Source organism: Cryptomeria japonica, chromosome 9 (genome assembly GCF_030272615.1).
Source record: "Cryptomeria japonica chromosome 9, Sugi_1.0, whole genome shotgun sequence".
NCBI classification, from domain to species: Eukaryota; Viridiplantae; Streptophyta; class Pinopsida; order Cupressales; family Cupressaceae; genus Cryptomeria; species Cryptomeria japonica.
Genome location: NC_081413.1, coordinates 139,115,349 through 139,131,329, shown reverse-complemented (window position 1 = coordinate 139,131,329; position 15,981 = coordinate 139,115,349). Strand labels below are relative to the sequence as shown.

Genomic DNA, 15,981 nt, shown 5'->3' with positions numbered 1-15,981 from the left:
GAACTTAGCCAACTTATGCATAATGGCTAACATATCCTTATCATAAATGTTGTAGCTCTTCTCTACACCCCTCAATATTTTGCTCTCAAAAGCTATCGGGTGTTTATCCTGCATCAAAATTGCACAAATACCCTCTCTTGTAGCATCGCACTATAGCACAAACGATCTAGTGAATTCCACTCTCTCCAATCAGCTATAACCTCTGCAAGGGAACATAAATGTGGTCTCCTCAATAGCACGCCACCAACAATATTCTTCTTACCCTTGACATAAACTATGTCAAAGTCGTAAGCTTACCCACTTTTGTTGCCGATCATTGAAGTCTTGCTGATTAAGGAAATGCTTAAAGCTATTATGATCTGTCTTGACTACAAACTTGCTGCCCGGAACATATTGCCTAAACTTAGCCAACTTATGCATAATGGCTAACATATCCTTATCATAAATGTTGTAGCTCTTCTCTGCACCCCTCAATTTTTTGCTCTCAAAAGCTATCGGGTGTTTATCCTACATCAAAATTGCACAAATACCCAATCTTGAAGCATTGCACCGTAGCACAAACGATCTAGTGAAATCGAGAATAGCAAGAACCGGACAAGAACTTATCAACTATTTATAATTGGTCAAAACACTGTTGTGCCTGATCTATCCAAATGAAAGTCCCCTTCTTCATCAAGTCTGTGAGAGGTGTTGCCTACTGTGAGAACCCCTTAACGAAGCGTCTATAGAAACCACATAGCCCAAAGAATCCATGAAGCTGGGTGAGATTCTTGGGTGGAGGCCAATCAATAATAGCCCGGATCTTATCCGGATCAACCCTGACTCCCTCTGAATTGATAATATGCCCTAATGGAGCAACTCTATAATCCCAAACTCGCATTTTGACTCCTTGGCATACAAGGACTCCCTCTCCAATATGTTGAACGCCTCCTCAATGTGTCTCAAATGCTCCTCCCAAGTGTGGATAAAAATCAAAATGTCATCTAAAAAAATCAATACAAATCTCCTCAATTGATGCTGGAAAACCCTGTTCATACAGAACTGGAAAGTAGCAAGTGCATTAGTTACACCAAATGGCATAACCAAAAACTCAAAGTGCCCACAATGGCATCAAAAAGCTCTCTTCTCCACATCCGCCTCTCTCATCCAGATCTGATGATAACCGAATCTCAAATCAATCTTGGAGAAGTAACATGCTTTGCGTAACTCTTCAATCAGCTCATCGATACGTAGTATGGGGTATCAGTTCTTGATTGCCTTCTTGTTCAGGGCACGGTAATCGATACACACGCAAAGAGTTCCATCCTTCTTCTTGACTAATACAACTATTGATGCAAATGGACTCTTGCTAGGTTGAATGAGACCAATCTCAAGCAACTCCTTGATTGTTTTCTCCATCTCATCCTTAAGCCACTTAGGATGCCTATAAAGGGTAAGGTTTGGCACCCTCCTCCAACTCAATGATATGTTCTATGCCCCTGTCTGGAGGTCTACCAGGCGGTATATCACTAGACACCTTGCTGTGTTTAGTTAAGAGTCTTGTTGGTGTCTGTTTTATCATCTACCAAACATTAGAATAAAGTACCCAAAGATAATTTATCCTCTCTTGAAAAATCACCGCGTATGCTAAGATTGCTAGAAGATCATATGGTGATTCCAAGGTTTCTTTAGTCAATCAAGTCTTGACGTGTGGATAAGCTCAATGGACGTTGTGATTTGTTGATAATACACGAAGGGGCTTAAAATTGAACGAATTGTCAACAACTTTGGGACTTAGATGAATTTGTCAATTAAAGCTCTCTCTTTTTCTTTCTTTTTGGGATTTTCAAGGTTTAAGACTTTCATCAAAAGGACAAAAGGGATCAGGGTTGAGAATTCTACTCTACTATGAATTCCAAATCACGATCTTGGAAAATACATCCAAGTGTGCATCGATTGTTAAAGGAAGCAAGCCGAACTTTCTGAGGAGCATATTGAAGGGGATATAATCAGAGTTCGGCATTCTTTCAGATCTGAGACAAATCGGGTTTCTCCATCAAAACCCACCATTCCATATTTATTACATCATTGGAGCATCAATCACACAAAGGAGGGCAGCACTAATGTTGGCAATAAAGGGCGATTCCCTTGGGGATATTTTGAAGGGGTTTTAAGGAAGGAATCAGACCCAAATTCAATTCTGAAGATAAATTGATCAGACAGCTGGGACACATCAAATTGCTCCTAAGCATCCATATTGGTATCGAATTTGGCTCATCACTAGCATCTTGATTTGAGGGAGTGAGCAATCATTCTTGGTGAAAAGGGGAAGAATTAGAAGCTGTCAAATTGTTAATTCTGAGACCTCCATTGCAGCAACAGGAGCGATTTTGGTAAAGGCTTCATTTTGGCACAAAGCAGGCACAAAGACCATATTTATTGCTTGTTTCTTCATCTACACAGAAAGGCGCTACATTCAGGTTCTCTTTGGCCTTTGTTACAATGAGTTTTTAGTAATATATATGTGAATTCTTGATGCTATTAATACTCAAAAAAATTCTGAGTCATGTTCGTTTGTAAACCAATGTTGCCTATGGTTTTGACATTGTAAGCAATCTATTGGAAGAAGGAATAAGGTCTCAAATTAAGTCTGAAACATATTGTAACAGACCTGGTTATTAAATTGTAAGTCTGAAGTATATATGGCATATGTTTGACGAAATGTCAATGATCTAGCAATGTCTGATTTGAAATATTTTCCTTGTCTATTTTGATGATTGAATTCATCTTGTTCATTTGCTTTAAGCAATTGTGAGTTTCAGTGTGTTTGCCAGCTGTTTGACAATATCCCTTGAGCCCAAAATCCATTATTTCATTAAACCATCAGCAAGGGATATTACAGTGCGGAGATCAGCTATTCTATAATAAGTATTGTGTATATCTCAGATTGTAAGGTCTGAAACAAGTTCAAGGCTTTTTGTATTCAATAAGTCCAATTGCTTTAAGTGGGTAAACCATAAGTGAGCTCAGGAAACTGAATACTTTTCTTGTTGTTCATAAGCCAAGGATCGTAAATCAGAACAAACTAATCCATGGGTGTTCTGCTGTTGTGATTGAGCACTGCTCCTATACATTGTAAAAGGTTAACAAGTAAGAGGTTAGAACTCAATTGTTTTCTGCTCTATTTTATCTTGCTTCAAACATAAACAAAATTTGAATAAATATATCGTCTATTGTTGTTCTTAATAATTTTAAGTATTAAACCTACATAACTTGCAAAACAATCACACGAATCTGCAAGTCTGAAACACATATCTCTACAAACAAGAAACCCTCATTGCTATAAATTTTATAAATTTGTGCAAAAAAAAACATAAATTCGAGCACCCAGGTGTCCAAGTTCCCCCTGGGTTCTCCCCAAGCTTGCTCGAGCACGAACGCTAGCCGGACCCAAAGGTGAACCAAACCAGGACCTGAACCTGAACCGGACCAATACCCAGCAAACCCTGCAACTTAGTATTTTTAGCACACACTAAAAAATAATTGTTCGATGGCCTTCAACAATTTCAATGAAATTTTCCTCTACTCATGGTGGATCTCCTTAGATTTCAGCATTCTGACTAACACTTACACGCTTTGATTCTAAAAAGTTCTTTGTGGACTTTTCTGCACCAAACCCTATCTCAAAATACAGTCATCTAAATCCCCTTAAAACCATCCTATATCTCTTGCCATCTCAACAAATTTGAAGACTGCAAAATGATTTTGTTTTTACATATGCTTTTACTTCAATTTCGGTGTGTTGTTGTTGTGCACTGTTGTACCCTATCTACTGTGCAAAGGACTGTCCAACTCCAAAGCCCTGCTAAAAAGAATGAATATATTGCTGTTTATTTTGTTGTGCAAGCTGCACTGCAGAATGAATGTTGAAGGAGCTAATTTAAACACAAATCTGCTTCTAAACTGGGTGCCCAACTGTTCTATAAATAGTGGATGATTTTTTGATGAAATTTGCTATCAAATGATCAGTATTTGGTTAAAATGGGCATCGCTTTATATAGGCATGCCCCTATCATGAAGCATGTGTCCATGAACTGAGAATTTATTTTATTTTTTTTCTAAAAAATTGCATTCTTCTATAAGGTGTATGCTTTTGTCTAGACATCTGTCAAAACATAATTTTTTTCTTGACCTCTGCATTCGTCATGGTTCTTTGTGTTTGACCACAGATTTTCTCCCACACAAGGAGAAAAAGGATGCTCCTCTGTATTGGCACATGCCATCCCCTTGGTGCATGCCTAAACACAAAGTCATTTTTTTTTAAATCCCTTTGCTTGCTGATGAGTGCATCAATATCTTCATATACACCTTCCCTTGCATACAATTTTCTTCATTGTGGCACACCTAGACATCCTGGTGCATGCCACGTAAAGATTTTTAAAAATATCATTAAATGTTTAATAACACTTTGGTAGAGAACGTGCCTCCTGAAAACATGCCTGAGCAAGGACCAACTTTATATAGGCACATGGCTTCAACCATATGCACCCATACATAAAACAATTTCTGATTTTTACTCTCAAAATTTTTCTGAAGTCTGAATCTGACATGCTTTCATTTTCCTCTATGGCTGGAACTTAAAACAATTTGATTTTATTATTTCACAATTTAACAAATTCAGGATGAAGCTAGCATTACATTTGTCCACATAGCACTTTCCATCTCTTCAAAATGTCTGTAGATTTGTGGTCTCCTTCACAGGCTTACTTAAGTATTTGTTTCCTTTAAACTTAAGTTTTCTTCTGTAATGTCCACATAGCAGACTTATCATAATTTAGCCCTGAGACATCAATTTTAAATTAAACTGAGAATAGTAATATATTAATAAACATAACTTTATTAAAAATGAACACATTTCATTATAATATTGAATTTAAAATTTAAGAGAATAAAACTTATCTTGATAACTCTCTTTGATTTACCCAAACAAAATTCTTCAACATGTTGTTGTTGGCGGCGGCAATATTGTACACGGAAATAAAACTAGTTAATTAAGTTGTAATTATGTTGGTTAGTTGGCAACCGAGGGGTGGCAGTTGCGGTGCGACGGTTGACGCTCGCACCCCCTCGGCATCTTTATATACTTCGGAATGTAACTTGTAAAAAAAACAACAATGATGAATGGAATAACATCTGATATATTGCATCTGATATCTATGGCATTATTATTCTGCATTACGTGTTTTATCTATGTGCTTTAAGTTATTTACACGAGAGGGCAAACATTTGGTGCCGTTGCCTAGACGTACTCGGCAACGGAAGACGCGGATGGCGCACAGACGCGATCAGCCTACCCATCGGTGAGATGAACCTAGAGACCGACGACGCGCACACGGAACAAGAGGCAAAGGGGAAATTGAACCCTGTAATAATCCCCGCACAATGTTGATATAAATTGTGGTCGAAAGGGAAAAATAAAAAAATAAAAGAATTGTGTACATGGTGTGTGCTTGCTATGTATGGAGGTGATTTATGCCAAATATATTAAATAAAGACAGAAATAAGAAAGCAGAAACGGACGAGTGGGAGGCCGCGCAAAGGGTCTTGATTCCGGAGCAGTAAGTAGAACGGAGACGAAGGCTGAGGCAACTTGCCGAAGGACGACCTGCCGAAGGGTGGCCCGAAGGGAACCACGGAGGTGTCACGGAGGGTGCAGAAGTCGAGGGAAGTTTCTACGCGTCGCCAGAACACCGTAGGGCACGAAGCCACGAAGAGTTTCTAGCGAAAACAAGGTTAAGGAGAGATCTAGTAGAAGAGACTCGGGATCAGTTTAGAAACTTATCCCTTACACCACGGAGTGAAGATCACTAACGGGAACCAGGAGTGGGTGCGGGTGGGAGCGAAGGGGAGGGCAACCGTACGGGTGTAGGTGGCACACACAACAGGCAAAACACTGTACCTCCAGTCGCCCACACAAGAAACACCACCGGCGCCACCGGAGAAAGCAGCGCAGGGTCACAGACACAGGCACAGCCGCCCCCAGGAAGACGACCCGGGATGGCGAGTAAACAAAAATTGCCAAAGTTCACAGGGGACGGCAACGAAGACCCCTTACGGCACTGTCGTAAATGTGAAACCATTTGGCCCGCCAACGGAGTGACAAACCAGGATGACTGGGTACAGCAGTTCCCAACCACGTTACGTGGAGTTGCCATAGATTGGTACTCCGATGTGGACAAGCAAAAAGTGGCCACGTGGGCCAATCTACAGAAGGAATTCACGGAGGAGTTTCGGTTGCTCCGCGATGACAATGAAATTGTAACGGAGATATACAGTACCAAACAAGGTACCAAGGAGACAGTACGGGCATACAACAGGAGGCTGAAGGAATTGCTGGGAAAAATGGAGAGTCAACCAGCAGATGGGTTGAAAAAGCGATGGTTCGTGGAGGGACTAAAGCATTCCCTCCTAAGGAAGATGATAATCGTTCCACCTACATCATATGACGACGCCTATAATAGGGCGATGGACCTAGAGAGCGAATACAAAACGTCAAAGAAGAAGAGTAATAAATATTCATCTGACGATGATGAAGACTCTGACGGGGAAAGCAGCAGCAGTGGCGAATCGAGTAAAAAGGTGCACGCTCTCCAAAAGGACATGGAACGAATGTTGAAAGAATTCAAAGCCATGAAGGGCAGTACAAGTAAGACTGAAGAAAACGACGCGTGGTGTACCGACTGTAGGAGTGACGGACACACCAAGGGGTTTTGTCCCAAGAAGGCTTTCTGCGACATTTGTCAGATTGTGGGACATTTGACAAAGGAATGTCCCTACAATATGAAAACCAGGAGCCAACAAGTTCTCTTCACGCAAGAGCAGTCGGCCGTCGGAACTTCACAAACCAACACAATGGCATCATCTGGAGGTTACCGGGACAATAGACGCGGCGGCGGAAGGAATAGCAACAATAACAATAACAGAAGCCGTATCTAATATGACGCCAAGGGCCAGCCAACTATCCAATGTAGGGCCTGTAATCAGTGGGGGCACTTCGCCCATGATTGCACGAAGGAAGCCACCCCTCAACACCTCTGCCGATGGTGTGGGCCAGGGAACCATGAGGACGCAAATTGCCCACCTGCAGGGGTTAATCTCCTCAACATTGAGAAGGCTGAGAAGACTAGTGAGAAAGATGTACTGGCGATCACCCACGCCCAGACGAAAAAAACCACTTATCCCGACCCCCGTACGGAGAAGGAGAGATTACGGGAGGCAAAGGCCAATATTGAACATGAGATGACAGCCGAACGACGGGACAACGAGGTGGCGAGTACATCATCCCGTACGGAAGCGGAAAATAACATCATTGGGCAAATATTGCAAATGGAGGTACCCGTGAGAATACAAGACCTCCTGGAGACCATGCCGCAGCTAAAAACGGCTATCTTAAACTCCGTACCCTCACAGGTGAAAACGAGGGAGGTCGTGAGCCCCACAGCCGACCCTGCGTTAAGGGAGGTCCTAAGCCCCACGGTCGATCCCATGTTGTTGGTAGTCAACAGCGGACGCCAACCGGCTGTGGTAGAAATGGGCATACTGGGGACTACCTTGACAGACACTATTGTCGATGGTGGATCAGGAGTGAATGTTCTTCCAGAAGAAACCTGGCGGAAGCTGGGGAAGCCGACGCTGTGGCCATCTACATTCAATCTGCTCGGAGCAGATCAGCATGGAATCAAACCCATCGGGACACTAATGGGCCAACAAGTTACCATCGGGACGCAACCCTTCATACTAGATTTTGTGGTAATCCCACCCAAGAAGAAGGGGTACGACGCCATCTTAGGCAGACGGTGGCTGGTTACAGCAAAGGTCAACCACGACTGGAAAAAGAACACCCTTTCTATGGAGAAAGGGGGGCGGAAGTACACCATTGATCTGAGGACCTAGATTGTTGACGAGCAACTGGCATCATCTCGAACTAGGAGAGTGCTCCGAGGATGAGACAGGGTCATTGAATGGGCTCTTCCATTGGCAGATGGAGGATTATGAAATGTTCCAGAGCTAAAGGCTCGAAGTAGACGAACCAAAGCAAGTAACAGAGGAGGTGTACCTGCCAGAATACATAGAATATTGGAAGGGAGACGCCCCAAACCTCGGTGACATAGATAATCCGAGGAACAATTGTGTCGACAACGATTGGAACTCTGTGTGGAAGGCCGCAGCCTTCAAAATCATTATTATTCTTCTTCCTCTTATGTACGGGAAGGAGACCGTGGTCCCTGTAGAATTTGTGGTTCCAGGTCTTCAGATGGACATTGAAAATAGATTGACCACCAACGGGCCCAAATTGAAACCCTTCCACGCGAAGCGCGCAGGGGACCCGAGAGGCCGGACGGACACCCGAGAGCCCGAACGGGGACCCGAGAAGATGGAAGGGGACTCGAGAGGCCTGGCAGGTGACTCAAGAGGCACAGGACCACAGCAAGAGACTCTCGAGCGAGGAAAACTGAGAAGGATGAAGGGCAATCCCAGCAGCATGGGACCCGAGCCGAAGACACTCGACAATTAGATTATATTAAAAAAAAAAAAAATACGGCCGTACGGGTCCGTATGGCAGTTGACCGTACAGCTGCAAAAAACAAAAAACAAAACAAAACAAAACTTGTACGCCAGGTGACCATACGGCATGGAAAAAGAAAAAGAAAAGAAGTCGTGGGGCCACCGTACGGTGACCACACCAGCGGTGGAACCACCGAAGGTGGGACCACCGATGGTGGGGCCACCAGCGGTGGAACCACCGAAGGTGGAACCACCGTGCGGTGGTCACACCGACGGTGAGGCCACCAGCGGTGGATGCCACTGTGCGGTGGACACCCGCACGCCGCTCTTGAAACAAACCCCTGCACCACGCAACCCACGCAAGGAAAAAGAAGGAGAAGGAAACCCCGCACCACGCCAAACAAAAAACGGAGGTTGTATGGCTGGGGTGCCATCGGGGAAAGAGGAAATTTATAAAAGAAAATTTAAAAAAAAAAAAAAGACGACGACCAGATTGAAACATTATTCGGTGAGCACCTTGCCGCTGCCCCCGAACTCCGTGAGGGGCGCTGCCCCTCGACCCCGCTGGGGCGCTGCCCCAGACCCCACGGGGGCGTTGCCCCTCGACCCCGCTGGGGGCGTTGCCCCCAGACCCCCGGTTTATTTTTGAGCTACAAAATACCACGGGAAGTGTTGTGGTTGTCCGTACTGTGAGAAAGAAGCCTGCAGCTAAGCATTGGCGGGGAAGCCATAAGCCGTAGAGGGAGACGGATTTGGAGGTTGGGAACAAAGAAAGTTTGAGGGAAGGCATTGCAGGTCCGCGCAGTTGTATGACACCAGGGAGTTATTCAGTTCAGTTTTTAGCCTTTGGGGAGTGTGATAGAGGATTTGAGGTGTCTCCTAGCCTTTGTGCCAGCAGGTTGTGGCCACCTCCAGGCAGGAATGGTATGCTTTGAGGAACTTGGAATAGGTCTCGGCTGGACGTGAGGTTGCCTTGGTGGATGCAGAGAGGGCTCGGGAGGAGCTGACCACCAGGTTGGAGGCAGTACTAGCGTGAGACTTAGCTCAGCGTACCCAGGAGTTGGATGCCGAGAGGGCAACGCTGGTGGCTATCGAGGACAAATTGGCTAGGGAGACAGTATCATTCGAGTAGCAGTTGGTAGAGGTTGAGACTAAAAAGCGTGTTTTGCAGACAAGTTTGGTTTAGGCATAGGAGAACTGTGATGTCAAAGAGGCACTTGAGCATCGGATGGTAGCAGAAAAGGGTTTTCAGGCGAGGACGCAGCCAGTGTATAAGTTCCGGGCTCGACTGGCGTCAGCAGTTCTGTTTAATGTCATTTCTATTTTGTATTAAGTCGTCCGGAGACGACTTCTTTTGTTTTGGGGGGGATGATGTTGGCGGCAATATTGTACACGGAAATAAAACTAGTTAGTTAAGTTGTAATTGTGTTGGTTGGTTGACAACCGAGGGGTGGCAGTTGCGGTGTGACGGTTGGCGCTCGCACCCCATCGGTATCTTTATATACTTCGGAATGTAACTTGTAAAAAAAAAAACAATGATGAATGGAATAACATCTGATATATTGCATCTGATATCTATGGCATTATTATTCTGCATTACGTGTTTTATCTGTGTGCTTTAAATTATTTACCCGAGAGGGCAAACAGTTGTCTCCTCTTAAATATTTGTTGACCCTTTAGTAATGCTGATTGCTCAAATCACAAACAATAATCTACAAATTCCTTGTAAAAGCTCAAGTGCGGCTGAAGTTAAAACACAACCAATATCTCCAAGTATTACAAGTGGGACCCATTCCATTTAGTGGAGCTACTGCTAAAAACACAACAAAAATTGTGAAATCTTCAAAACCTTTTCTGCAAATACTGTTGGAAGATTCTTTTATTACAGGAATCTGAATAACTATTGTGTGGGGCCCCCAAGCACTTTGGCAAGCTTAATAAATCTAAATTTCTACTGAAGTCCTTTTTCCTTAATTTTGATATCTCTGTCATATCAAGACCCCCCCACGTGGAATTCCTTCCTTTATAATCTGCTTCCACATCACCAGATAATTATAAATGATGCTGAATTAATATATGTTTTATGGGTGCTACTTATCTCCAAGTATTACAATTGGACCTGTTGTCATTTCATGACACCCTTGGTCCATCAGTAAGAACCGATCAAAGATACGATCCATGGACCAGCGCTGCCATAGTTGATCAAGGAGAAAGCAGAAGAATCATGAAGTGTGAAGTGTTGCCTTGTCCAGAGGAAGTTCCTCCCTTGGCATTTTCTTCCATCCCCAGAACCCTGAGGTTCCGAGGTTCTTTCCCTTTGCCTTCTCCGGTTTTCCTTCCCCAGAAATCTGGAACCCTGAGGTTTCGAAGTTCTATCCCTTTGATGCCTCTCCTTTCTTTTCCCGAAACTCCGAGTTTCCGAAGTCCCTCTCTTTCTTTCCCTTTCTCTTCCGTTCACCGGAACCCCAAGGTTCCGAAGTTCCTTTGCTCAGTTCCGCCTTTTCCTTGCCTCCTTCGAAGTTCCCCAAAACTTCAGAACCAGAACCCCGAGGTTCCGAAGTTCCCTCCTAGCCTTCTTCCTTCCTTTCTTCGGGACTCCGAAACCCCGAGGTTCCGAAGTTCTCCTCCTTTGCTTCCCTTTTTCCTTCCCAGAACTCCGAAACCCCGAAGTTCCGAAGTTTCTTCCTTAGCCTTTTTTTCAATTCTCCAGAACCCCGAGGTTCCGAAGTTCTTTCCTTGTCTTCCCCACTTCGGGAACCTCAGTTTCTGAAGTCCCCAAACTTCTTTCCAACTAGCGACACTTCTGGATGGTGTGATCGACACTCAAGGCTTTAAATGCTTCGACAGTTTTGGTGACTTATGCACCTCCTTTTGTGGAGCCACAGGGGTGCATTTAATGTTTTTGGCAAGATTTCCATCAAGGGAGGTATGGGGCCATGCTTGTTGTCGTGACTTATGTCATGTCTACATACTCTAACTTTGGAAGGTCAGTCAATCCACCTTCTCAGGGTTGCCTTTTGCGGGTATGGCTAGGTTGCTTGCATGTACAGAAGTCAAGCGTATGTTTCCTTCTTGCCTTCCTTCAATTTATGCATGTTGTGTATGTTTCCTTACCTTCATCATAAGCGTATGTTTTGTGGCTCTTCTCTCCATATATGTTGTGTTAACTTGTTTTTTTGAGTGTGACTTGTGGGAATCCTTCTCCCCTCTTGACACTTAGCAAATTCTAACCTCCATGCATGCGTTTGGGTCACTCATGCAACCGAAGTTTGTGCATCTCTTGGGTATTTCAGTTGATTCCTTGTGCCATTTCGGGTGGGGAGAGGTACAATCTCTTATCTTGGTGCATCACCTCCTTTGATTTCAAGCATTTCTCTCTTCCCTTTACCTCTGCAATTCGTTAGGATAGGCCTAGGAGTTAGCTTTCAAGTGTTGAGTTGCTTCAACACCTACACCTGGATTGAGAAGGAAGTCGGCCTTCTCTGGAGATTCAACCCCCTTGTGCAAGGTCCCACACTTCGGGGTCGTTTCCATGTTTCACAAGGTTGCTGAGTTGATAGCTCAGCAAGGGTGCAAGCTTTTGTGATAACAGCACCCATTTCATTTAGTGGAGTTGCTACTAAAAACACAACAAAAATTGTGAAATCTCCAAAACCTTTTCTGCAAATACTGTTGGAAGATTCTTTTATTATAGGAATCTGAATAACTATTGTGTGGGGCCCCAAGCACTATGGCAAACTTAATAAATCTGAATTTCTACTAAAGTCCTTTTTCCTTAATTCTGATATCTCTGTCAGATCAAGACCCCCCCACGTGGAATTCCTTCCTTTATAATCTGCTCCCACATCACCAGATAGTTATAAATGATGCTGAATTAATACATGTTTTCTGGTTCCTCGAGTGAAATAAAATAATAAAATCTGATTATGTATTTCACATATATATCTGCTGTAGCCTCTTAACATATTGATTAGTGCATATTATAATCGCTGTTGTCTGGAGATGTATTGATGTCCAGTCATAACTAAACTTATGGAATTCTCACTGCTGCCTTGATAATCCCCCATTTCTTCAGACACTCTAACCATTTTATATCTTATCTTCTTATGAGCCCAAACTCTACCTACGCCTTTTGACTTATATAGAAAGGCATCCCTTTGAATGGTCATAGCCTTTAGTTATAGTTACTTTTTCTTAGTCACATCTTTTACTTATTACTAATCGCTGCTTTCAGTTAACTTTAAATGATGTATACTCCCATCAAATATTCTTTTATTTATACATGGGACTCTGAGTGCATATCCCCTTTCATATGAATCGCATCTCTTCTGAATAGAAGTTCACTGCATCCTTATTCAAATATGTTATTTATAAATCCACACTTTTGTATTTTCTTTATGTTTGTGATTAACACAAACTCTTATTGCCTGGAATATTAAATAATTCATTCTTCTTCAGATTTGGGAATAAAGCATAAAATACTAATTCTATGATCCCCCATTTGTGAAGGTATAATATCCTCTTAATATGTCATGAAAGGTTATGACAGTGAGGAGATAAAACCTTTCCTCAGTCGTGACCCTTCATAATGTCTAATTGCACTCTTAGTTATAGGTTGTTAGCTTATCAATCTTTAATCAGATTTCTCTATAATTCATATGATAAGGCGTTAGTGTCCAGTTCGATGAAAACTGGCTATCATCGTGTTTCTACATAATTAATTACCGATCATTATCATAGCAGTATTCTTTGTAATTACTGACAAAAATGGAAGATTACTGTTCGTCTACCATATATCGAGGTACTGGAGATGAATTGATAAATCGAAGGAATAGTCCTCTATGAATCGGTTTCCTTCCTCGATCATGATTATATGGCAATGGTGTGCTGTTGTATTTCAAATCTGATTATTATCTTAAGAAGGCTGGGTGGAAGATCATGGATGACATGCTGATATGATATCCTTAATATGCTGATCATTATGTTGACAGTCTTGGATTCTCGCTTACCCAGATCGGGTGTAGATGTATTACGTAATTATTGGACTCATCTTCGATGCAATTCTATTAACATTTTCATTATCAGCTCGACTTATGGATCCTCTGAGGTACTTCATGAACATATACATGTTTACCATTTTACTATTTATACTTGTCGCTTTCTAACTTCTAAATACTGAGGCAGTCATCCTTGATCGTGCAAACGTTCTGCTCTTTATTTGCTACGCCAAAGATGGGGGCATGACATCTTCAAGCTGAAATAGCTTCCGCAGTGGTAAAATAACTACAATGTCAGAGGTATGGCTCCCATAGATGTCTCTATGAAATATCCCTTGCAATAGATTGACTGAAAACACAAGGAATATTTGCTAACAAATGACTGTCCAATTTCCGTGTTATGCGGTTTTATGTTTTGCATGTTATACTGATATGTTGTCTCAGAATTTTCAGATTGTTGTAGAGGTTAACAACCACATATTTCACATGAATGAACAACTACAAGTAACTTCTAATTGATAGGATAATTGCCAAAGATGCATATGCAACTAGTTTATGGTATTCTATACCAATTAGGACTCACAATTATGTACCTACAGCTATCTGACATTACATCAAAGAATTGGCATGAAACCTCAGACAATCCTATAATCGAAATGCAACCTTATTCCTCCTTTATTATTCAACATGATGATCAATAGGTCTTTACAATAACACTACTAATGACCAAACTCCACCCACTTATTACTCAGAAATTCTGAGGACTCAAGACAGCCATGAACATTACAACTTATCTGAAATAAGTACATACTACATACAATGTTTGACAAATGAACCTAGAAGAGATCGCTGTTAGGGGTAAATAACGTATGTTAGTAAGAATAATATTTATAAGTGCCTTATGTTGTGTTTATGTTTAGGTTGTCGCCGAGAGGTTCCCGTCGGGTAGTTGGGAGTTGGTGACGGTTGGCAACTTGACCAACCGTCGAATCTTTATATTGTTTGGTTGGAGCCTCAGCAGGGGGGATTATGTTTCGACATTTTGAACACTTGAATAAAGATATAATTCTTCTGGTCTAATTAGTATCATTGTCATTTATGCTGTGATGTATGATTGTTCTGTTACATGAATATTTGGTACGTGTGGGAAATACTGTGTTATCTGTTTATTCACCAACCATACATGTGGACTAAACATTTTGGCGTCGTTGCCTGAACGAACCTGGAGATAATTATGGCGGCAAGCGGAAGCAATTAATGGGCCGGCCATTTAACCAGCAATTAATTGTCGTGGATAGCAACATGCACAAAGAGAGTACCACGGAAGAGGAACGAGAGGATCAATTGACGGCAGACTTGGTGGAGTTGTGGGACGTGTCGGTCACGCAGTACGTGCAGCGAGAGGCTCAGGAGAGAGCCTTCTTGGAAAGCACGGTACGTGATGAACTCACCGTCAACACCCCCATCTTTGACCTGCTCGGGAGTATTCCAAGGTTACTCGCCAGAAATTTGATTGCACTCCAAGACCGAAGGGAGGAGACGGCAAAGGAACTTCGGCGGCAACAAGTCCTCCGAAGGTACAAGGAACGGAGTCGTAGGGAGGAAGAGGAGAGGGAGGCCAGTCGGCGCCGTACCCTGGCACTTGATGCCCCTATGGCCAAACAAAGACAGAGCTTAAATTTGTCTAAGTGTTGACAGTCAAATGTGAATTTTTGTCCGATTGAATATTTTGACCAAATTTTGACTTTTTTGATTTTTGATCCTAGGCATTGGAATTGATTTGTTTTCGCCTTGTGAAGTGTTAAAATGTGAAAAATCATGTTATTTTGGCCTGTAGGAGCAAAATCGCTCATGTCCCTCAGTGAAGGACGGGAGTTCGTTTTCAAATATCTCACTACCCCTGCAGAGTCCAGATAAATTTCGAGTTGGAAGTGATGGAGAACGGCGATATCTTTCCATTGAATATAAATTGAAGATTTTCATGAGCACAGAAATGCCTCCAGGAGGAAAATCGCTCCTGTCCCTCAGTGAAGGACCGGAGCTATAAATTCAATTTTGCCTTGTCCTTGCGAGATTTCGATGACTTGATAATTTGAAAGGGTCCAAAGGAAGATGCTTTGCCAAATGAATATAATTTGAGATGCAAAAATGAAGGAGAATGACCTAGAATGCCTAAATCGCTCCTGTCCCTCTCCAAGGGACCAGGGCGAGGTACCTTGTAGCTCTCGTCCCTCTCCCAGGGACCAGAGCGATTTCCTTCATTAGGCAAGATCCGAGCTACAATCAAGGCAAGTTTACGTACAAAGGCAAAGGAAAACATGAGATGAACGCATTGAATACAAATTGAAGATTTTTTAGACGTCCACAAGAGTGCTAAGACCCAGTTCGCTCCTGTCCCTCAGGAAGGGACCAGAGCGATTTTTGTTGTAATTGATTTTTT

General features: G+C 42.6%; 1 protein-coding gene across 10 annotated transcripts in view; it reads right to left on the bottom strand.

Moving 5' to 3' along the window:
• The window catches only part of LOC131060225 (uncharacterized), a 332,812-nt gene that overhangs the window by 178,445 nt on the left and 138,386 nt on the right, over positions 1-15,981 (bottom strand). The window lies entirely within an intron of this gene.